Source organism: Bombus pyrosoma, linkage group LG2, assembly GCF_014825855.1.
Source record: "Bombus pyrosoma isolate SC7728 linkage group LG2, ASM1482585v1, whole genome shotgun sequence".
Taxonomy (NCBI): domain Eukaryota; kingdom Metazoa; phylum Arthropoda; class Insecta; order Hymenoptera; family Apidae; genus Bombus; species Bombus pyrosoma.
Window position 1 is genome coordinate 8,426,842 of NC_057771.1, and position 23,932 is coordinate 8,450,773.

The 23,932-nt window shown below is 38.7% G+C and overlaps 1 protein-coding gene across 9 annotated transcripts in view; it reads left to right on the plus strand.

The window, feature by feature from the left end:
• LOC122574774 (transient receptor potential-gamma protein) overlaps window positions 1-23,932 on the plus strand; it is a 100,715-nt gene that overhangs the window by 14,434 nt on the left and 62,349 nt on the right. For 7 of the 9 annotated variants that reach the window (XM_043742774.1, XM_043742785.1, XM_043742795.1 and 4 more), the window contains one exon: window positions 6,337-6,390. The exons of the other annotated variants lie outside the window; for them this stretch is intronic. The gene's annotated coding sequence lies outside the window, so the exon portion shown is untranslated. The remainder of the gene's footprint in view (window positions 1-6,336; window positions 6,391-23,932) is intronic. 9 annotated transcript variants of the gene reach the window in all.

A 23,932-nucleotide genomic window follows, 5' to 3' on the forward strand; every position in this document is an offset into this window, starting at 1 on the left:
GTAGTGATGCGAAGATTTTCAGCAAGTCTTTCCCCATTTTATTTTTCAACTTACTCAAACGCACACGCTTCTTCGTTTCCGTTTGACACCGACAAAAACGATACTCAGGTGTTCGTTTAGCGTTCGTCAAAGTTTTGTTACGTCGCCCGTTTGAAAATCTCTACGTGCAAACAGACGTAGGAAATGAAAATCCTGCATCAGTTTCTGTCTGTGATATATTCGAAGAATCGGATAAATGCGCACACGTATTACGTGCGTGTATTTATGGATGTGCCAGGATAGCACCAGGGGGTCCCGCGAGCGTGGAACAAGGGAACCAAGGATTCGAAGAAGCGGAATACGTCTTCGTGAAACATACTCGTGAAACATACTCGCGAAACATACTCGTGAAACATGGAATCTTGTTTGTTCGGAATTCCAGAAAATATACGTTGCCATGTCTCATCAGTAATGTGAATAGAAAATTCAGCGACCGTGCAGCGACGACCCAGAGTATCGGAAACTATTCGTGGAATGTTTGAAAATGAGTACGCATTCCGGCTTTTTCCTCCGACCTTCGGCTCCGATAATGAGAAGATCAAGAGTCGAAGTTTAATCAATGCAAACCGTACGATTTTAATCACGCCTGGAATCGTTCTAGGTGGGAAGTTTGTCTATAGGGTGTCCCGTATACCTAACACGTAGCACTATAGACGGTGATTTTACATACAGAAATAAGTTGAAAATATAGAGTAACATTTCGTTTTCGTAAGTGGTGTTTCGTTTCTGGGAAAATTAAATTTGAGAATTTGTCAGTCACGCATCTACCAAGGTAATCCTTAATTAAATGAAAAAGACTGTTCTATATTTTTTGATTATTTTTGTGCGTAGAATCACGTATAAATGGATAGCGAAATACGTAATATTGTAAACGCTTTTTATTCGCAAGAGGAGGATACGAACACCTCGTGCATGTCTTCTCCAAGTTTATCCTTCTGTCTCGTTATCGATCGCCCTGATCTCGACCATTAATTAAACGAAGTTTGGACGAACAGAATGAAGAATTCCTTTAACAACGTTTCCTGCGGCTCTTCTGCTAGAAACGTCTCTTTTATCAAGCAGCCAAGTGTACGTCTTAATCCAGGCACTCTCGCTGTATCTCTGCTGGTTTTATGAAAATAAGATTTAATATCGGTGCTCGTGTAAACACAGTTTCAAGTCCCGCTGACACTCTATGAGACATGCTGGTAATAATCCTTGTACGGGACCTCCTGCCGCGTCCTTCTTGTCTACGACGACATTGTAATCAGCCATTTAATATCCACCAGGGAGAACCTAATTTCTGGCAGTCGTGATGAAGGATCTTGCGGCGCGGTGTTGTCGATTGATAGGGAGCCTTTCTCGATTCTATCGGATTAAAAGAGAATTTTCTCGTTGTTCTCTTACCTCCTACCAAGCAATAAAACCAGCGGCAGAAATTTGATCGAGAAATCCGGGGTATTCCTGGTGTTTCAAAACGTTCCACTTGATTGACAGAGATCGAATAGAGAGAATCGTTAAAATGTTATTAGAAGAATCGCCTTGATAGACGTTCTAATTACACGTTATTATATCTGCCGAGAAGATTTAACGTTGACGTTTGAAAAGCAGTAAATTCGACTCAATGTAAATAAAACGGACGTTCGCGTGTAATATTATATTTAACGTTGAATCACACGAGTTCTTTCTTCGGATAAGTCACTCTTTCTCTCTCTCTCTCTCTCTCTCTCTTTTCCCATCTCTATTTTCCACGGTGATATATTGTACGAATAAATGTTGACTATAGGACGTTGCGTAGTATCGTCACGTTTGTACGAATTAATTAAACAGCTACTTGCAATTGCGCAATTATCGGCAGAGCTGGAATCGATCAGGGAAATGAGTCGTCAGCGTCGAAAGACGGGAATATACGTCGCATCCGCGTCCGTTTGATTCATTTCATGGCGCCGGACGGATCGATTTTTCAATGAGATTGTCCCTCGTGAATTCGTAAAAATTTGTAAAAGCAATAATTCCGATAAATCGTGCGCGTGTTTCATCTAAATGTCAAGCTACGTAGAAATTGGATACTTGTTCCCTTTTCTTCCTTATTTTGTAAACTTTCGTCGCCTTATTAGTCGCGCTCGTTTCCTCCATTGCGATCGTATTCTTAGCACCGAGCAAAAAACAACGAGCTCGATCGATTGGTTCTCGATGTTCTTATTCTTCGCGAGAATCGCAAGAACTTGGCTGTTTCTTGGGCAAACTATGGCGCCGGCTAACAGCAAGACATCGAGCGGTCTGCTTTTTACGATTGTCACCTTTTGGATTAGAGAGCCAGGGGATTAGAACAACGTTTCACTCGGCTGTATCGGCTATTTCTATCTGGATACTTCGCAAACAGTAATACACTTAAACGTTTCTTGAAACAAGTCGCCTGGGTATACAGGACGATTGGAGTCTTGGTACACAGGACTCGTTAAATCCACGTGTCACACGTACCTACCTCCATTTTCTCAATTCGCCTTTATTTCTATGGCAATTGTACGCGATCTTGCGCTGTAATTACGGTTTCTCGAATTCTTGGTTACCGAGAAAAATTATGCTTAAGCCTGTTCACTCTGTTTCATGGTATTTCGATACCGCGAAGATTCATCTAAAATTTTCGATATATTATGAGATATCGATTATCAAGATAATACAGAACAGCTTCTTTTATCATCCCGAGCTACTTAGAATCTTAAGTAGATTTTATATCCTAGACGATCTGAAATTCATTCGAGCATCCACTTGAAGATATTGTCGCGGATCACGTGTTTCTGTGTACGTAGCCACAAAGCTTGTGTCCTTCCAATAATACTCGCTACAACAGTGCGTTTTATTGGCTAGCACAAATGTTTGTCGTGAAATGGAACTTCTCTCGGACACAGTCGGCCAATTTTCTTCGCAAAACCGACCAGACCTTAAGGGTAACTTATGGGAAAAATCCTCTAATGTAATGGCATCGCAACATAGCGCCATCTCCGCTAACAAAACAGCCTCGTTCATCTCTGTTGGATACACAAGAGTCAGCTGCACGATAAAAATCTTTTGATACACACAGTATGTATCTAGTCTCTATGTATACATACACGTTATTATTTCTCTAGCTGATAAAAATGCGACAAAGTTTTTCATAAACGTTGTTTCATTTAATGAAGAGTTTAATAAAAGAAGGTTATTTAAGAAAGGACTAATTATGGGAATTTCAATATCGAATTATTTCTTACATATTCTACAACGTGTAGAATGAGATACATGACATGTTTCCATAATAATTTGTCTTATAATAATATTATCTTTGTGCAAAGATGTTCATCGACAAGTAAAGTCAGGCAAAGTAGGTCGAGTACCTTTTTCGTCTACGCAATGTGCCTGAACTCGATACATATTTCTTGTCCGATAAATTATTGCTCGATTATACATTTCCTTTGTTTCATTAAACACACATCGAAATGCATAATACAGTAATAATATAATGGAATTTTGATTATCTAAATTAATCATGGCACATAATCAGTCATAGTCAATACATAGTCGTATAATCAAATAACCGTATTTCGTGTGAGAAATCCCGAACATCTCTGATCGTAAACTATCTTAGAAATACTGATATTGAACGAGAAGGAACACTTTAGAATAAAAATGTAATAATTTCTATTCCGCTTTTCAAAGAGATCGTCGGACAACTTTTAATTAATCGAGATTTAGGGATAAGCGATCGCTCCGTACTCGATATTCTAATAATTGACATTCCACTGCAATATAATTCTGCTTTAACAAATTACATCGACATTGAAATCTCTATAAATAATAGGCTGGAAGGAAATCCAGAAATTCTTTATTTATCGTAGCCATTCTGTTAATATTTGAAACGTTCTAGCTCTCAGACGATACTTTGTTTAAACGATCTCGGATTACAAACGCTTCAATGAAACACTGTTTTTGAGACGAGTAGCTTTTCTTCAAGTTCGTCACGCTCTCAATAATGAATCTTACGAGCTCATAGCGACGCACAGTTCTTCGAGTGTTTCTCCACCTCGAATGCCTGCAGCAACGTATATACAAGCGTTAAGCTCGGTTTCCTTCCTACCTTTCCTTTGTTCTGCTTTACGTTTAAGTGCTCATATTAATATATCTCTATAACCTCAATTTTCTTGGAAACGGAGAAAAGGCTTGGTTATTCCAACAAAGTCGTTCTATGTGGTTAGATGCACTTTGTAAAATTTTGGATTTCGTCAGTGAATTTCACTAAAGTAAAATACAGATTATTCGAAGTGTTATATGTACGTTGTATATCAACGTGCTGTTCCAAGCTAAAATTGTAAATCGTAATCTTTCACTTTTATGAATTTACGATGGTTGCTATAGTTCCTGGGACTTGAATCATTTCTTGTAAAATATACGAACGGAAGCTTGTTTTCGTCGTACGCTGGTAATTTTACAAAAATATTTGGTTTCTGAATGTTTCTTAGTCGCCGATATTTTTAATGTTCATCGTTGAAAATTACAATCTTTTCTCGCTCTAACAATGATATATGCATTATTTCATATAAAATTCTAATTTTAAAAAATACCTACATTGTCTGCAAAATTTTCTTCAATTTTACTACGGACCTTACGAATGATCTAATATCTTAGTCGTAGCTGTAAATTAGAATTTTTGTTCGTGGCTTACGGTAACAGAAAGAAATCACGACACGTTGGTGAATCGACATCGCTAATTTCGTAGACGTTGCAGAAACATAATGGCTGATTTGAGGGAGTTGGTGAAGGCGTTGAGGAGAACCGTTGAATGAAACACGAGAGCTTCACGTGGGCGCTCGTGAGTTCAACAACAGCTGCGGACCATCCAGCAGCGTGTACATTGGTTCAGCCCTCGGTGGCTGAAATTGTTCAGCACGAAATTACCGAGCTCCGTTTCGTCGTTGGAACTTCCTGTTGCGGTGTAACGCCGCTATTTCCACCGAGTTTTGTTTGGCGTAGAAAAATTTGATCTAGAAAAGTCGCGTGAAGCTTGTCACGATCCGATTTCTATCGCAGATTACCACGTTCGAAAACAGGACAAATTTGACTCTTTGAAAAAAATATACAGTCGTTTCTTTCTTATCTTTCTTCCCTTTACGTCGTTAAGAAATTAGGCAAAGTATTTTCCTCAATTACAGTGCGATGTTTTATCGATTATCGTTGTTCCTTCGTTTCTTCCTGTTATCTTTATTTCCTCAAGAAATTAGCAAGGTTTATTGAAATACGCCGATATATCGGCATAAAAGATACCGACATATTTTGATCTGTGTGTGAATAGTTTAGTCTGAAAAATTATTGAAAATACACCGTAGAAAGTACGTCAGCTTAGCCACAAGAGCGTTGTAATTCTGTTTAGTTTTCACTTCCTAAAATTAAGTTAATAAATACGCCGAATAATTAAATAGTTTAGCTAAGAAACACGGAGCGTTCCGTTTCTTTTTGTACACTGGCGCGCTTGTTCCCACCGTTTATTCTTCTAAGCAATTAGGGAGGAAACTCGAGCGGAATTGTTTCGCTTAAGTACGATGTTTTGCCGATTATTATTCCTCGTTAAAGGGATGATCAGAGAATTCGTGTATGACTAGATGGAAACTCAATGGTGTTCTCGATAGTTTAGGTTATCCGGTCGGTCATAGGGTAATAGTTGGGTTGAACCTCCGAGTTCTGTAGTTCGTGATCCGGGAATACAAGCCGCTCGTAAAGTTCCTTTGGTATCCCGCTAGCAGTTTCAAAGCCTTCGACTTGTACCAAGTGCCAGGCAAAGCGTAAGATATAATCATGAAGAATCGACGAGAAGAAATGAAATGCAGCTGCATCCATTTTCCTGCACTCCGCTCCTTGATTCGCTACTTTATCTTCGTTGTATTGGTAAACGCAAAAATTTCATTTAGGTTCTATTCGCTAAGGAACAACGAAGATGGGTCTGGTGGTTGAAAGAACGGTCGAACGAAAAGGAACTTTTGTGCTCCTTCTCGCGTCCTGATACTCCTCGTTTGTCTTTGCCATAACAAATCCTCGAAAGGAGCGTAAAGCAAACAGGAAAGAACGAAACTAGTGTACAATACGGAATCGCGAAGCTGTTATTGTGTCGGTTACTTTAATTCCGTCGGTGGATAAAAGTTTCAAAATAAAGAGTCTAGAAATAATGTCGACTTCGAAATTGGATATGCTGCAGCACGCGGCACACTGCGTATCCTATCGCCTCGACTGCATTCCCTTAATTACTCGCGCGGACGGTGTACTAATTAACAGAAACGCCGTTCTCTGTTCTAGGTGAGACGAGGACGTGAGGGCTGATCCGATGAATGGGGCTCAGCTCTGGCACAGGTATTGTCTAGAAATAATTTCGAAAGGCAGCTTTCCTCGTGGAGAGGTAGCGAGCCAATTTGTATATCGTGATTACAGCTTAAACTTAGTTCCTGGATATTAGATTCTTACATCGATATCCTTTCGTGCATCTATTTCGTCGTAGTTTGCAGAGTCGATGCAATTACGCTAGCAATATAGGTCACATCACTCTCGAAACACATGTCACTTTTCCATTCGTTTCGTCTCCCTTCACGATCATATATTATCACGCGAGAGACACTTGATTTTCAAATTTATATTCTTTGTAATTATCGAACATAATGCTCGAACCATTTAGGTGGCACGAAATTTCCTCAAACTTCTGCCGTATATTGCGTGTAGGTTGCTGTGTAAAAAATAATCGTGCGCGGAACTCAAAATTTTTATTCAGGGTGTCTTACTATTCCACGTTAGCCGATCGCTACGTGATTCACTGCATCGAATTATACATCAACAACGACGTTATATTTATATAGCCACGTACACATCCGTTAATAAGTGTTGGGACACGTGCCGATTTCATACGAAGCGTGCCAATCGGTCTAAATTATCAAGAAACCGATTGGTCGATCAAAATTTTATTTCCATGCAAAGTTGTGATTTAATACGTGCGCGTAACAAAAATTTGTCAAAGCTACTGCCAAGCATTGCAGCAACGTAACCATTTAACAATTATGCGTCGATCCCATGGTTTCCCGATTCTATTCAAATCTCGTCGAACAGATTTTACGCGAATTCGCTTCGTGGAACCGAACGTTTTTGTAAATAATCACGATGCCGTGCATCATAATTCATCGTATTCGTCGGAGTTGCCGCGGCCACGACGGATCAAGTCAATCTTGATGGAATTTCCTCGAAGATTCACGGATCGTGAAACAGTTAGAAACGGTGGACGCGGAATTCAAAGAGATTCCATTGGAGATTGCGACAGAGGCATACGTATCGAGTTTTGGTTTACGAACTAGTGGCCCTAGCCAGTATTATTCTCTCCTACTTGAATACAATGCTCTGCACAGCAGGGGTGAGAAACGTATCGGACAGAGGGAAGAAATATCAAATTACGGATGACACGTAGCTCTTGCCAAGTGGAACGAAAGTCAGGTTCATCGAATCGATCAAATACATATGTATGTGCATACATATGTATCAAGCAACGCGGTCGTTTGAAGTGATCCAAATCATAATCATATTTCACCTTAATTCCATCGCGTCGCAGCTTTTCGAAATGTTTGTAAATTCAATCGATTTCCGTAATATAACGTTTTTAATACGGCTTATTCATAACCCTTTGACGATGCGTTACTACACGTTCTGTTTGATCAGTTGGAATTTCCAATTCCTTTAATCCGATCGGGGTGAAAAACAAATAGACTGTAACAGAAACGTTCTATCTGCATTATTTCGGGGAAACGAGATGCGAGCCGAAAGGAAAGAAGGCCAGGTACATTTGGCCCAAATCACTGCGAACGGTTCTAGCGTAAAACACCGAATAGAGGGATGAGGGAGGGAGGTGGTGGGATTTAAATCTAATTTGCGATATATGTATAAGGGTGGCGACGAGAATCTCTATAAAAAGCGTGGCTCGGTGCCTCTTTTTCCGAACGACGTCGTAAGAAGTGCACTTGGGCCGTTTTTTATTAATGCGGAAACAGCCTCAGACCCGAGGCGTCCCTAAACTCTCTTTAAATACACCAGCTTCGGGTTGGAAATATCTCGGGTTGGCATCTCTAAAACACGCTCCTGTAGCGGGATGCCGTGACCGAGCGTGTACTTTGAAAAATTAAAAGGCCGAAAGTTTGCGGTCGTTGCCGTAACTTTCGTATCGTATTGTCGTTTACATTAAACGGACTCGAGCTTCTGGCATATCTCGAGCACTTCGTCGTATTTACAACGCCGTCGAAAGAAGAGTGTTTCCCCATCGCACCTTCTCGATTGTCTTCGAAAATAAAAGAGTAGCGGAGAAAGCTTTTTACCTATGACGCTCCCTTTCTTCCTTCAGCTTCCTGTGTTCCCTTCGTCTCACGTTTTCCGTTCTCCTCGTTGTTTTCATTCTTTTGCCTCGGCTCTTTCTTCTTTCGTCGCGAGAAGCAAAGGCGTATAACGCGCGATACTCGAAGGAGTTACAGGGAGAAAAGGGTCTGGATGGAACAGAGAGAGAAGCACGAAGCGAAAAAAGCTGGGAAGGACGGGGGTACGTGGCTTATCTTGAACTCGACACGCTGAAAGCGTTTCTGCTGCTTTTACTGCGCCTCTAGACAAAGTTGAGTGGCACTAACGTAGTACGTGCTACGGGCTTTCTCCCTTCCTGTGTTTCCTTCCAACCTTTCGGAAGACGCGACGATTCAAACTCACCGCTGAATACGAGCCTAATTGGAATTGAAAGCCTCGTCCGTGATCCCGTCTTCTAGTGGCATGCGTAACGAGCGTTCTTCCTCGATGAACTGCCGCATTGATCGATACGTACGAAACACACTGTATGATCGTACGTCAATGGAAAATCGGGTTCCTCGTATGCAAGGATACGTGTGATCGATCCATCAATAGGAAGGAAGAGTACCACAATGATAAAAATATTGGATTGCCGTTAGTTTTTCATTCGTATTAATCCCTTGGTACCGATACGAACTTCGTATCTCGTCTGATTTATGCGTTTATGTATATCGTATGATACGTTTTTTAATTCAACAGTGTAGAATTTAAATATTATCGAAGTATTTCGAATATCATTTCTCTTATACCAATGCATTTCGTGCTGGTTATATTAAAAATATATCTTTTCTATATTATCACTTCATCGGAAATTTGATAAAAATAGGCCATCCATTTTACGCAACGTTCTTGTATTTCAATTTAAGATCGTTTATTAAGAGAGTTGCTACAACCGGGACAGTACTCGATATCAATATCGATAAAAATAAGGTGTACTTTTACGTGACCGATGCATGGTAAAGCGATATCGCGAAGAAGATGTATTTTCAAATGATTGGCGCGTAATATATTCGCAGAGAGAGAGAGCTTGTCATTGTTCTATTATCTGAAAATTGCTACCCGAAATTTCGCCACTTTGTAAGAGTCTCGCAGTTGCTGACATCGAGGAAGTTAGATATAAGGTAAAGTAGTAAAATCTTTCATTAACGGTAATATGATAATGATGGATCTCGAGCTTTCAATGATACTCTCGACTCTTCAACGATCCCCAGAAGACTCTCAATCGTATAGCAATTTTAAAGATTTCACACGCGCGATACACATTCTTGCCACGTGCAACGAAATGCCCACGTGCAACCAAATCCCCACGTGCATCCTCTCAATCGCTTCTTATTTTAGCATAACTCGCCATACACTAGCATAAATCGTTAGTCATCTCGCACGAATTCTCAGCATCTCGTAATTACGGATTGAAACATTTCTTACATAAGCGTTGTCGATACCTTCGAAGGGAAGAAGGCCTCCTTTTCTCAACAATAAGCGTGATAAGCGTGACAAGCCGATTAATTACGCAAGGTCCACGTTTAAACGTAGGGCGCAGAGTCAGGAACAGACAAACGGCAATAAGGACGAATAAGGGCAGAAATTGCAGACTTGTCGTTTGAAACGATCGCGAAGGGAAGATTAATTAGCGAAGTATAACGCGAACTGATTTTCCTGATGGTTTCAATTATTCGGTCGCAGGCGGTCTCTCCTCATTGTCCCGTCAAACTGACGGAGAGTTCGAGAAGAATAGCTGAGAGAGGGCAAAGTTCACTCGTCGAACGGTTTCCGTGAGAAATCGAAGTCGATTCTCGAATAAACAACTGCTAGCCACCAACACAAATCCGCTGTTGATTGCAGCCATTGTGTATTCCTGAATCGTGTCCTTCTATCTTGTTGAACGCTATTTAACTGAAAGGTAGTTATTGCCGTGGCTCGATAGGAAATCAAATCGGAAACTGACAGGTTTGTTTCGTTTTGATGTTTATTTTTCGGCAAATGCTACGAGCGCGTGCCTTCCGGCGTAGACGAGCGAGCAACTGTGAAGCGAAGCTCTGCAGCGGAATCTTTCTTCTCGTTTTATTGTAACCATTCGTTTGGTAGGGAACGCCGCTGAAACTTGAACAAACTCGAGCAAAAAACAGCCATCTCTTTTCACCGGAAATATTTCATAAGCCTAAATCTGCGCGGATCCTGCTTAAAACGCCTATTTATGCAATCCTGTAGCTGAGAGCCAGACTTACATAACTCTCTTTCTGTTAGGTCTCGACAGAGCAGGAAAAAATACGGTATTCGCGTATTTCTTGTCGTAGAAATGTAGCGTAAACTGTAGAAACAGTTGGCAGGTTTTCATAGCATAATATTTTACGATTTAATATAAAAATTCACATATTTATATTTATTTTATGTGTATTCTCGTAACATTTCATCTTTTGTTGCTCCAATGCCAGTACAAAATGCGTAAAACTTTCATCTTCCAAGCTTCACTGTTTTCGAAGTGTGTTAACTGCGTCGCGCAATGTAATTAAAACTCTATTAACTTAATGTTACTTTAGCATTTAAATTCGTTTCTTTCTTGATACTCGATTAGTTTACTCCTCTACTTTTATATTATTATTTTTATTTATTCTAACTACAGATATTCCACTTAAATAGACGTTTGTTTTACCCTCTAAATTTAATAAGGGGCACTTGCCCTTTATAAAATTGCGAGCTTTGCTTCACACATTTTTATATAAATATCAAATTTCTCACCAACGTATAATTAACCGCGATTTAATGATTCTCGATTCACCAGCCGTTAATGGTTCGCAGAAAGTTCCAAGATCTTGCTAGAAACGTATGAATTTATATCTGCCAATGTTCTGCCAGTACAATAATAATATTGTGACTAAAAAGAATGCACTTTGGAAAGATTCGCAGAAAGAAGGTTCGAGGGAACGAGATTGTAAGAGAAACGCAAACTCCGTTATCGCCCCTTGTTCCTGTCACTCTGACAACGATATTCCTCATCCATCCGCATGTTTCTTTTGGTGTACGTCGAAAAACACGTATTTCCTTTCGCGAAAGTTGAAAATAAAAGGGGGAAAACCAATTGGGACAAGTGTGTGTGGCTTCGTAAAGTATTGCGGTTAAACTCGGAGTTGTCTCCGAAGGATAGAGGGTGAACTCGCGCACGATTTATTAAAGTCGCTGGGAAGATTTCCGCGATGTTAACTTGCCGAGTTTCTTCGTTTATGCTATACGGAAACAGCATGGTTCGCGTGATAGTTTGTTGAAACTTGGACGAGAAAGTTGCGCGCATTTACCAGCCGCGAATACGGCGGTGACTTTTGTGAAAGATCACGCGCGATTTCTGCTCATCCAGCGATGATCGTAGACCCGCGATTTCGTTTCATATTCTTCGTGTTCGCGGTGAATCGCGAACTACGAAAACGGTTACTGGCATCGTTCCACTACCTTTATATATTGTAGTAGATAATAAACTTTATTACTTAATAAAGATATTCATGCGTGACACGGTTTAGAGTATTTCTCGTAAAGATCGTATTATGTTGAATCGATACGAGATCAAATTTGCTGAAATTCTGCATACCACCGACGATAAATTTAACGACGTGTAATAACAAGAAATTCCACAAAGTATCAATAACTTTGGTATTTCTATTCCCTATATTTTATTAGATCGATCTCTGACTCTGTTCTGTGGAAAGGAAGAAAGTAACCTTATTTGAAATATGTATTACGAATATGATAACACTTTAATATTGAAAACGATATTCGTTGTTACTTATCACTGCCTTTCATTCATCTGGCCATATATTTATTTTATTGTAGAAAACTTTTTTCTGTATCCGATAACTTTGCAAAGTTCGTTGTAAATGTAATTTCTTCGCCAAACAAAACTGCGAAGGGCATCATGGAACTTGCCATTTTTTCATCAAAAACTAGTATTCCAGTTTGTTTAAGAGAAAGTTCCATAAAGTGTTGGTTATCTATGCTGCACCTCGTTCGTAGTTACCTAAACGTCTAACGATGAATCGATAGTTTGTGGATGACAGTTCTGGCTGTAATTCATAAAGTAGGCGTCGCCAGACTGGAATAATTATAGGATGACTGTGACATTGCATGAACCGCGCAATCCGATGCAATCTGCGTCGTTGTACTTTTACTTTGTCGTTGAAGGAATCGTTTAAACGTGACTCGAAGATTTTCGGAAATTTTGAAACAGTTCCGTCTATCTACATCGACAAAGAGAAGAAAGATAAAACGTAATATTTGTTAATTCTTTACTTCGATTCTTTCACGTAAAACATTTCCATAACAAGATCACGATACATAAGAAAATGCGGAGAGATGAACGATAAATCATTGGCGACGCGCCAAGCTCACTCCAAACCTATTTCTTTTACACCGAGAGTCGGTTTAATACCAATTATATGGAAATTATACCGCGACCACCGAATTTAATTATATTTCAGCCGCGTCGCGTTTTACGATCGGCCTGTTCGTAGAAAATCGACCGACGATACGCCCTCCAGAGTCATCGTCTTGTGCTTTACGACGTTTCGTTAACGTAGTCTGAATGTCTCGCCAGTCTGGCTCGTAACTTTTCAGTTTAGGTACGTTGCCCCTTAAAAGATGGAAAAGGTTTTATGAAATGAAACGTCCTTGGAACTGGAATCATTAAGACCGACAAGAAATTTAAAGATAATGATGCACTAGAAATGTAGAAATGTTGCATATATTATACGTGTTACACGAGATTTTTAAATAAAATAAATTCTATATACGACACACAACATTTTTATTTTTTTTTTTTTTTTTTCGGAAGTAGTTTACAATCAATTCTCATTGAGAATTATAGGTAAATTATTCTGGCGTATGTTTGATTTTAGCTGAATCTAATGTTAAAATCTGGAGGGTAATGTCTTTTGAGCCTATGGATCTGATCCGTCGTGTCAAGTAATTGAGTAACTAGTGGGTTTTCGTGGTTGTTAATTCTTATGTTATATCTATTACTGAATTTGGATATTTCTTCTTTAACTATAGGTATCTTAAAGTCGCGATTTTTTCGTTGGTTTCATACCAAGGTGTATCTATTAACCCTTTGCACTCGAAAGGTCACTTTCAGTCAGCACGGCGTTCCGTGCTGCAATTCCAGTGGCGAGCGAGAAGCGACAGTCCCTGTTTATGTTAGATTTCGACATCTGCGATTGGTGAGAGTGCAATATTGGTTGGTAAATTGGTTCCTTAGTTCTTTATGTTCTTTGTTAGGAAGTGTAATGTGTTAGACTTTAAAATGGAAATAAAATACTTAATCCCATATGCCTCCGAAACTATGGTTCTGACAATGGTCTGCAAAGTTAGTTTGGATTCGACGATCATGGCAAAAGTATTATAGTTTAGAAACCCTTAAAAAATGGTTTTCAAAAGTGAAATTAGCTGAAATGAAGATGAACTTGATTTTGAACTGTTGAAAAATGAAATCAATTATATTGAGGAATCTTGGTGAATGCTTTATAAATTATCATACAAAAAAAAAAGAAAATACAGAAATTAATATTACAAAATCATATTTTCAAAGATGTAAATATAGATAAATTATTAGAATATAATTCTTTTTAAGTTAATTTCTATATAAAATCATTTTACGCTAGCTGTAAGACACGCGTCACGTATACGCTAAATCATCCGGAGTAGCTGCTACGTCCCACCAAAAAAGTCCTCGAGTGCAAAAGGTTAAGGATCTTAGAGTTCTTGATTGGAATCGTTGAAGAATTTCTATATCGGAATTACCCGCTGTTCCCCATAATAACACACAACATGTATAAAATATGGGTAATTCATAATACGAATAAAAGTTTTCTCTGATAGAAATGCAAACACTTTGGTTAGCCACTGTAGATAACATTATTGCAACGTTATCGCGTTCTGCCTTTGAAAATGATTGCATCGTCGATAGGTCAGTGCGCCGCTTTTGTTTGACAACGGATTTATTGTCCCTATAGAAGTACACGTGAAAACGTGTCGCGACGTAAGTACATTTATGTATTTCACATCTATGTATTTGGTTCGGTCGTGTTTGTCTTCTACAGAATCCGTCTGAGAAAAGCTCATTAGCAGCGAGTAATCTGTTCCGTGATGAACTACGCGAAAAGTCTGACGACAATAGTAAACAGGAAGACGCGTTAGATCGTGGAAATTTAACGCGTTTTCGATTGCTCGACAAAGCTTACGAGATCGTAAAACGCCTCGGTTTTATGTTCCACTCGATTAATACTCGGTAGCGTGAATTTAACACGGTTGACACGATCAATCGTAGGGGATGATTTACGAGCAGCAAGAAAGCAAATCATTTCATTCGTTCGATTTACACGGTTGAATATTTTTACTTCTCTTATAACTGTGCTTGTGTGTACAACTACTGCTCAAAACTATGTGCACGTCTGTTGGTATTTTCAAATAAAATGTCATTTATTTACGCAATTACAAATAGAAAAACGATAGAGGACGATTTTATTCTTTAACCCTTTGCACTCTTATGTCGAGTGTGACTCGACATCAGTTTTCGTCTCAGGAGTTCCTTTGTCGAGTCTCACTCGACATTCTTTCAGTTCAGTTTATTCTTTTTTTGTGGAACGTGCGAAAGAAAATCAGGATTGCATCCTGGAAATTGTTTCAAGGTATATCGTACACTTAAAAATTACAAAATACAACAATAGTGTGAATAAAACTGGTATTTATTATATTATTTATTTAAATTGTCTTATTTTTTAATCAAAGTAAATTTCAAATAAAACACGTAAAAGCGTTGGGAGCTGCTGGTAACGAAATTGAAATAAAATTCGGAGTGAAAACGGTTAATAGAATCGTCATAGAAGTAGATTCTTCTCTCTCATCAGACACTCGATGCATTGGTATCATTCGGACGTTTCTTCTGAACGAAGCGTTCGCGTATTTAATTTTTTATAATCGAAGATTTATTTGTTTGGAAAAGAACGAATTTTTAATTTAAAATATATTTCATGCGTCTGTCGATTCCACAAGAAAATAATAAATGTTGCTTTAGATCGTACTATTAATTCATATGTTTCAGCAACATTCATACGTATCGTTAATACAAATCAGCCGTAGTATCCATATTATGAATAGAATTCGTATTCACAAGAGTTTCCCGGAGAATCGACGTTTCTTTCTTTAAAGATATCGAGCATGCATTGTCTACGAGGAAAACGTAAAGATAACATTGTTGCACGCAAACAAGTTTAGCGCATTGGGGATTCGTTGATGGCGGTACGAACCGGATATGGAATTTACGGATAACAATGTTGAACGTTTCTCGTATTCAAAGTTTCGTGTTTTTTACAATTTTCCTCGAGAGATTTCTCAAGGAGGATGGACCAGCAGGTTCTTTACTTTTCGTTTTTAAAACCGAGCAAACAAACCCTCAACGTTTCGTGAAAATTTCGAAGAAACGAAATATTAGTTTATCTTGCTCTTCGCCTCTGGCGACAATATTTTTATAATATCTACTATTTTATGAATATTTTTTTAACATTTTCAATAGCAATCGAGTTTCGGAAAATTGCATTTGAAGATAGACCGTTCCAAATTGACAATCTACAGTAAAATTATTATCCAGTACAATGATTCAAATAGAATTGACTTAAACGAAGAGTCTTAATGCAAATGGAAAAATATGACCATATTTTTCCTGTATCACATAATAGACAATTCGTGCCGTATTTCGCCTATGTACACGGCTGTGATTGTACATGTATATACGGCTATACGTGTATACCACTAAAATGATTAAGTATAGGTGTCACTTCAGAAACAACAAAAATCGACGACACGGGTAGTCTTTTAAAATTTATCATTGGCGACTCTAATATCATCGTTGTTGTTCTATACCTGAGCGCCTCTAATATCGACCTACTGCCAGGTCCAGTCTCGTAATGTTAACTTACGTCCACTTTCGGATCGTTATACGTTCTATCGTTTTTTCACAAAGCTTAGACACGTCGTTCGATATGAATATCCAAAATGGTTCGCATGAAATTAATATTCAGATCGAGGTCTAGCCATCCTTAGATTCGAGCAGGGTTTTAGCTTAACCGCGTCTAGCTACCATCTGAAATCCACTGGAATGCAAAAGGTGCGGCCGAATTCTCTGCGGAGTTATTAATTCTCGCGTTTCGATTCCGTCGCCGTGTCTGATGATGATTACACTGGAACTGTAATTGTCCTAGCAGCGACGGTAGAATCCATTTCGAGAGCGGTGTAAAAAAAGAATTTGACCTAGATAACGTAATTGATAGACGAGTCCCTACTTCAAATGAACGATATTTTCCATGCCCATTTTCCATATATGTATATATATATTATATATATTTGTTATCTTGAAAATAAAAATTTCGATCGTATAACGCGACAATAAAACAATTACACGCGTCGGCAGTTCCAGTTTTTAGATAAATGTGTTTTCGATGAAAAAATGACTAACCGATACGAATAACTCAGCGTTCGCATATAACTATAGACAAATAAATTGCAAAAAGTACTTCCTGCGTTGCTGACATCTCGAATTTCCTTCGTTTCTACCACGCACACGTGCGAATAGATAGTTGTACGTGCGAGTTCGTGCAATTTCCATCCCATACGATAAAGGTTCTTCCGCTGCTGGCGGGTACGGCTAGCAACTCGAGATGAAGACGTTGAATGCTTAAGATGGAGTTCACGAGACCTTCGGTTAAATAAGCCTGTCACTGCATCGTGAAGAATTACGACCTCCTTGTTAAGTCACTGGCTTACGACCTTATCGTTTACCCATCGTCTGTAATGCTCTTGCTACGACCCTTAATATGTAACCAAAATATGGACCAGGGAAAGGAAAATATTATCTACTTTGAAGATGAACGATAATCAAAATAAAAGAAGAAGATGAACATTTTGGAGTTAAAAGGATTACAAATTTGGTTATTAACGCCTGATGATTACACACCCGCTGAGAAACTTGAAAATATCTCTTGTTTGTAACAAAACTTTGATATTTCACGTATATATATCATAAATTTGAAATTTCATGCATTTCCAAATAAAATTCTTGTTGTGACCAGCACATTCTACCTTCTCTTTCGTATAAGCTACTAAGTTAAATGATATTCCACCGACTATTTCAATGTTAATCTAACTTCTCTTAGTTTTGAATTTCGAATCTATTTTTGTCCGATAGTATTAATAATCGTAAATGCGTTACCATTTCCTTTATACTTGGTACGTCTCTTGCAATTTTTTGATAGAACCACAAACGATCTATATTTATACAGAATACCCTGAAATATCTGGAGAATATCTATATGATCGATTCTAAACATAAAAACAAATGAGGGAACTTCATGATTTATTGACCCGGGACAGTTGCTAGTGTACATTGAGCGTAAAATAAAATTATTTATAACTGAAAGAATAACTCCCGTGTGACACTTTTGTACATAAATCTTCTTTATTATCTCGATCTATAGGATCGTATGTTATAAATTTTCCCCGCTTTTGTTTAACATTCCGTATAACATTTCTTTGCTCTTATTCATAAAATATCCTGACAAAACTTGACCTAAAAATACTAGAACAGTTCATATAGTCGGTGGCCTCCTTTGAAACGATCTCAAGAACTTTCAGTCTGTTCCACCGATACGCTGAATATTCCATTTGCTAAACGTGCTGGTCGATTCGACGACTCTCGCCGTTTCTTCGAAATTCAATCTTACAGTCTTGGTATCGATGATTCGAAGCGCAGAAGTCTATTTGTCCGAATAGTAATAAACATAGTCGATGGACGATGGATGATCCAGATGGAAACTATACCTCGGGGAAATTCTCGATCGTTCGAGCCACCGAATACGTCGATTCATCGAACGGTTCATAGGCGAAAAATTCGTTTCCACGCGATAAATATCGCGGCGATTTTCCAAGGTGCACGTTTCACTGGCTGCAACACTTATCGAACGAACCGAACGATCGTCTCGGTAATGTTTGATTTATGGCAAAGAATCCAGCTGTACGCGCGGTATCTCGGCACGAAGCTGCGTTTCCCTATTGTTGCGATTCCATTGTATAGTTTATATTACATCTCTGTTCATTCTTCATCGTGCCACTATCGTTTACTTTTGTCCCTCGTTTTTTCTTCACTGACAAAAGGTCTTATTTTCTGAGAACACTGATTGAAGGGAAACTTCGTTTACTCTTATTTATTTATCTAACCATTTAATTTAAACCTTCGGTGCTCCCGGTGAGAATAAACAGAGTGCAATAACGTGGCATGCAGTTTATTTTTGAAATTACGATTAGTTATAATTGTAATACGTTGACGACATTTACTAACACTTTTATTTATGTATTGCGCGTGTGTGTTACATAAATCTTGAAATCCCTGCGTTGCACTATGTAACGAAGCACGACTATCATAATTATATCGATAGAATTTCAAAATAAATCTGAAAACGTATATACAAGCTACATCATATTCACTGCGTATATACATATATTTGATAAAAAATTAATATACAACAGGGATGATCGTCTTAAACATACGACGAGTGTTAAAAATAAATTTATATGTTAAGACTGACTTACGATTAATTCCAACTTTACGAGTCACCTACGATAACAGTTGGGAGTTGATGTTGAGACGATTTGTGGATTGTTAGCGGATGCTGAAATCAGACCTTGGCGAATGTCTGTTAAACTAAGTTCAGGAGAATGCGCATTACTTTGATAAAATGAAGGGAAAGATGATACGATGCGAAGTATGACAGAAAGAAAATTCCAAAGTTGCAGCGACATGATAACTCAGGATTCGAGATTATCAACGTTCCGATTACGTTTGTTATTCGATTGATTTTTTCCAGAGGATCCGGCGGAGAGACGTTGGGTAGGTTAGGCTCGTTTCTCTTCGTTTTCGTGTCTCTTTCAGAAATACCCTTCACGGTGTCCATTTTCGGCTACTATTTTCTTCGGGTAGGACGTATTTCATGTGTCAACGCGAAAAGAAAGAGAAATGTTCTTTGTCAAGTGCAGCCACAGAAAATCTCAGCTTGGAAGGTTGGAATCTTGGGATATTCGATAAACGTTCGTTTATTGAATGTATTCTGGGCGTTTGTAAATCGTCTGGCATCGTTATACGCCGAAATGGTTTTTATCGTGGATCGTCCTGCGAAAGAATGTCGTAAACGTGTTATATCGTTTATATCATCGATAGAATAATAGTCGCGTAGATTTCTGTTTGAGTGGATGAATTGTTGCGGTGGCGCCAAATATTCAGCTGTACCACAGCTCTCTTACACAATAACTTGCCAATCGATAATATCGGTGAATTGATAAAACGAAAATTCTAAGCTATAATCCTTTATTTGACAATATTTGAAATTGTATTTATGCGTTTTATAATTTTACGTTAAACGGGATAATCAGTTGGCTCGCAATTTGTAAAACGCATTGCACGCGTGAAATTTTACTTGTTTGATGACCGAGCTTGTTGTTGTATTATACCGATAACTTGTATTTTGCGAGTTGTAAATTTTTACTAATTATTAAACTGTGGATGTTTACGCGCGTTAAATATGCAACAGGTATTTATGCACGAAAAGCGACAAATACGCATTAAAAATATACAGACGATGTCAGCAACGTGTTTGATATACAAATGAGGTGGTAGTTGGTGAAAGTGCCCACAGGAAATACTCTTGATGTTCAACAATAAAGTTTATTAAACTATTAACAATTAACAACAAATAACGATTAACGGTTAACAACAATTAACGACTAACTATCAAGAGTTATAACCGCGTATCTCTAATAGTGTTTGCTTCGCTATGACGCTTAACCTTTCGCACTTCGCAGCTCGGGGCAGAATGAATCTTTGGTTCGAAACCAAACGGATTCTTTTCTTTGTTGCCCCTCGATATCCCCACTACGCACGCGTTTATTAGATGTCCGCGTATACAATCTTCCGAATATTCGGCGAAAGAACCGGATATCGATGGAAAATTAGGCATGTCGGTCTTACGCTTTGAAGGTATAGCGCTTTGTGTCGCGAAATGGACAGTTCCGTGGTCGAGTGCCGCCACACAAATTATAAATCGAACAATACCATGCGGAATATTATCTACGATAAAATCTTTCTTTTGCGAAAACTTTTGCAAGTACCTCGGGTAGGACAATATAATGGAACAAAGGTAGAAACCGTAATGACGAAGCAAATGAACCTGGTGGTGGTTTAAGCGTAGACGCTTCCCTCTTCGATTTTAAGACGATCGAAATTCGAAGGATATTTTAATTGCGATCGAATAACGACTACAGGATTTCACGGCGCTCGGGACCGTGGTGAAAAGCTTTACACGCAGTAAACCGCATTTCCGCGAGTCCTCGTCGACGCTATCGCTCGATCTATCGACACGCTCGTTTGAAAAGCTGTCCGATAACAAACGTTACTGGGAAGAACAAAAGATCGAACGAAGCGTAGGACGTGACGACCATACTCTTCCTGTAGCAATAATTGTACCTTGATATACGGTATGACCCAATTATTGACGAAAAAATTGCAGTCAGAGGCAATAGTATGGCAGCGAATGATATATGTATATCGAGTTTCTCATGACCATCGCGATGTGAAATGAATATCAGCACTATCAGTTGCCTCTGATATCCTACAATTTTCGTTTGAAATATTTCCCCATACCTTTCGTATCTTCCGAGACATTCGATCGTCTCTATTTATTTTTTTCGTCAGATCTTTAGTCTATTTTTTCTTCGAATATTATTCGAACATATTGGATCCTTCTAAACTTCGTAACATTTATAGCAGTCGATGTATTCGATATTCATATCGTTTTAATCCTAAGATTAAATCCGTGTATGAGATATTTAAGCACACATTGCAGGTTTCTACCAAATTTTGCGAAAACGAAAAATCTGCTAGTAATCGCTTTAACTGGTTCGACGTTTTCACCGTTAAATGTAAACTAGTGGATGTCACTGTGTAAGAAATCGCAACAAACAAATCTCGAGGGGAATTTATTCGATTTCGGTAGCGCTATAAATCTCGCTGTTCCGACATTCGGTAAGTTCTCAAACAGTCGAAAGATCGGAGGTAATAAATCCCTTAAATGTTTCACCTATCAATTCCTTGCTTTTCTGTCGATTTTCTATCACCGTTATCGGCATGTTCATTTTCGTGAAAATGTTGTCGGACCGTGCATGATTAACGAGAAAAGTTCACATCCTGTCAATCGTCGACAATCGTCCTCGCAGTAAGATAATGTTCGTCCCTTTCCTATCCATCGAACGTACAACATTTACCAGATAAAACTGACGAACAATCGTTATCGTCGCTCGATCGATCGTTAAACTCGAACGTATGCTATCGTCAATTTCGCGCTGGATGCTCCATTACGATTCGACCTTCTTTACTCTCCGCTTTTCACGATCGGTAACTCGCAATTAAGGATAATCGATTGTCGAACTGGCTTGCAGTTTGTTCGCTAGCGAGTATATCGCGTTCGAACGCAGTCCAAGTGAAGAAGAGACTGGAAGTAAAAGCTTCGTTATACACATCGTGTAACGCTGATGTTTAATTAATCATCGATCCAATGAGATTTAATAACTGATACTCGCCGAAAGGATTTAGCTGAGAAATTATTAGTTCAAGCACCGCTAAATCCATAATTGGCGCGCGTTTAATATTTCATTTAATCGTCTCACCGCTGCTTTCACCGACGTTCCGCGGGTAATTTTTCACAGTTATCACGGAGACAGCCGAGACAGATAATAGCCGGGTGCTGTATCTACGATCACGGTAATGAGGGTCGTCGGTGATTAATTTTTAAACGACATAATAGCCCTCACTTCCGATACAAACCATCTCATCCGCTGCTACTTCAACTCGGTGGAAGGCAGAAAACGAAAATGAGACGAATACTTTCATCCAACATTGGCGTTAATGCGACATGTCATTTATCATTTCCTTTTCGGTTAATTTACGTTGCCGAATTACGCTTTCCACCATCGTAGTTATGGAAGAGAATCTCAAAGATGTGCTTAACATTTTTCTTTCTTTCTTTCTTTTTTTTTTTTGTCATTATTTCTTCCTCCATCTGAACGATACGATTTTATGATGTTTAAAGGAGGATCTGAAGCATCTTACAGCAATATGATATATTTTCCCTTTAATTGGGGAAACTGTTTTTTCCCATTCGTGGATTCTTATGGAATATCTTTTATTTTAATGTATTTTCCGTAGCTTAATAAGATAATATGTAAGCCACTGTACGTTTCTCGGTAACTTTGCGCGTATACCTAGTACATTGCCCTAGAATCTACGTATAACGTTTGTACATTACTTTACTGACTGATCCTTAATGAGTTAACTGGTTCTTATACGATATAATTACACACACAGAGCAATTAGATCGATGTCTCGATGATTCGAGAGAAATCTAGCAAAGTGACAAACGACGTGGAAATTGGGCTTTCTGGGTGGATTAGCTTGTTCGGTATTTTCGCGAAGGGTTGTACAGGACGAGACGAGAGGATACGGTCTTAATCCAAGGAAACGACGAGACTCTTTGGTTAACGGGCACGGAAACGATTTCTTATTGCCGAAACCGGTGGAAAAGCCATACGGAATTATTCTCACATAATACCCTGTCAGGGCGGACCACTATCACAACGTAATCGTTGACTCTCCACCGAAAAATACTCGATTATCATTATTTCATTGTCAAGAATAACAGAAAAATTATAGGCAGAGTACTATTAATGAATTTTTTAATCGTTTGAGCAGCAAACAGTTTTTGGAAACGTGTTTAGAATATTGCAAATTAGAATTGTTCTTGAAAGAATAATTTTGATCTTTCTTGTCTCAGTTTATCGGCTATTTGTTGTACTTGAAAAAGAGACAAATACCGTACGCAATTCATAGCGTTAAAATTTGACGAAACAACGTCAACACGTGAATTTTCGCGAATAATATATTTTGCATCTAAATGGCAATATTTCACAGCCTCTGCGACATTCGTCGTTCGCGGTCCTCAAGTCCGTGTCAGCCAGTACAGCCGGTACATGTCAGCCACCTTATCGTGTACGTTTTATCGCTGTCTCTTCCCTTTTGTCGATTCGTGAAAAGAAACGCGGCGAATTTTTCAAGATACGTCCGTCGTGTATAAAAAAGTTAGCTTGCAGGTGGAAAAGGAATTTCAAAGACGCGATCGCGAGGTAAATATTTCGTCGAATCAACGTAGGAACGCGCCGTGTCGATATTCCTTTGCTTTCAATCTTCGTTTCCCATTTTATTTATGAAAGATATGTATTTGCAAGAATTCTATTCCGTTTTCCATAAATTCGCGTTCTGTCGTCTACGATGAAATCCTCTCCTCAAAGATAATTTCGAAGACGGTTAAATCTACGATTTACTAATGTCTATCCAGGTAACGAAATTATTTTACAAATTAACACGCTCGCCGTGGATCGTATTATTTTACATAAAAAC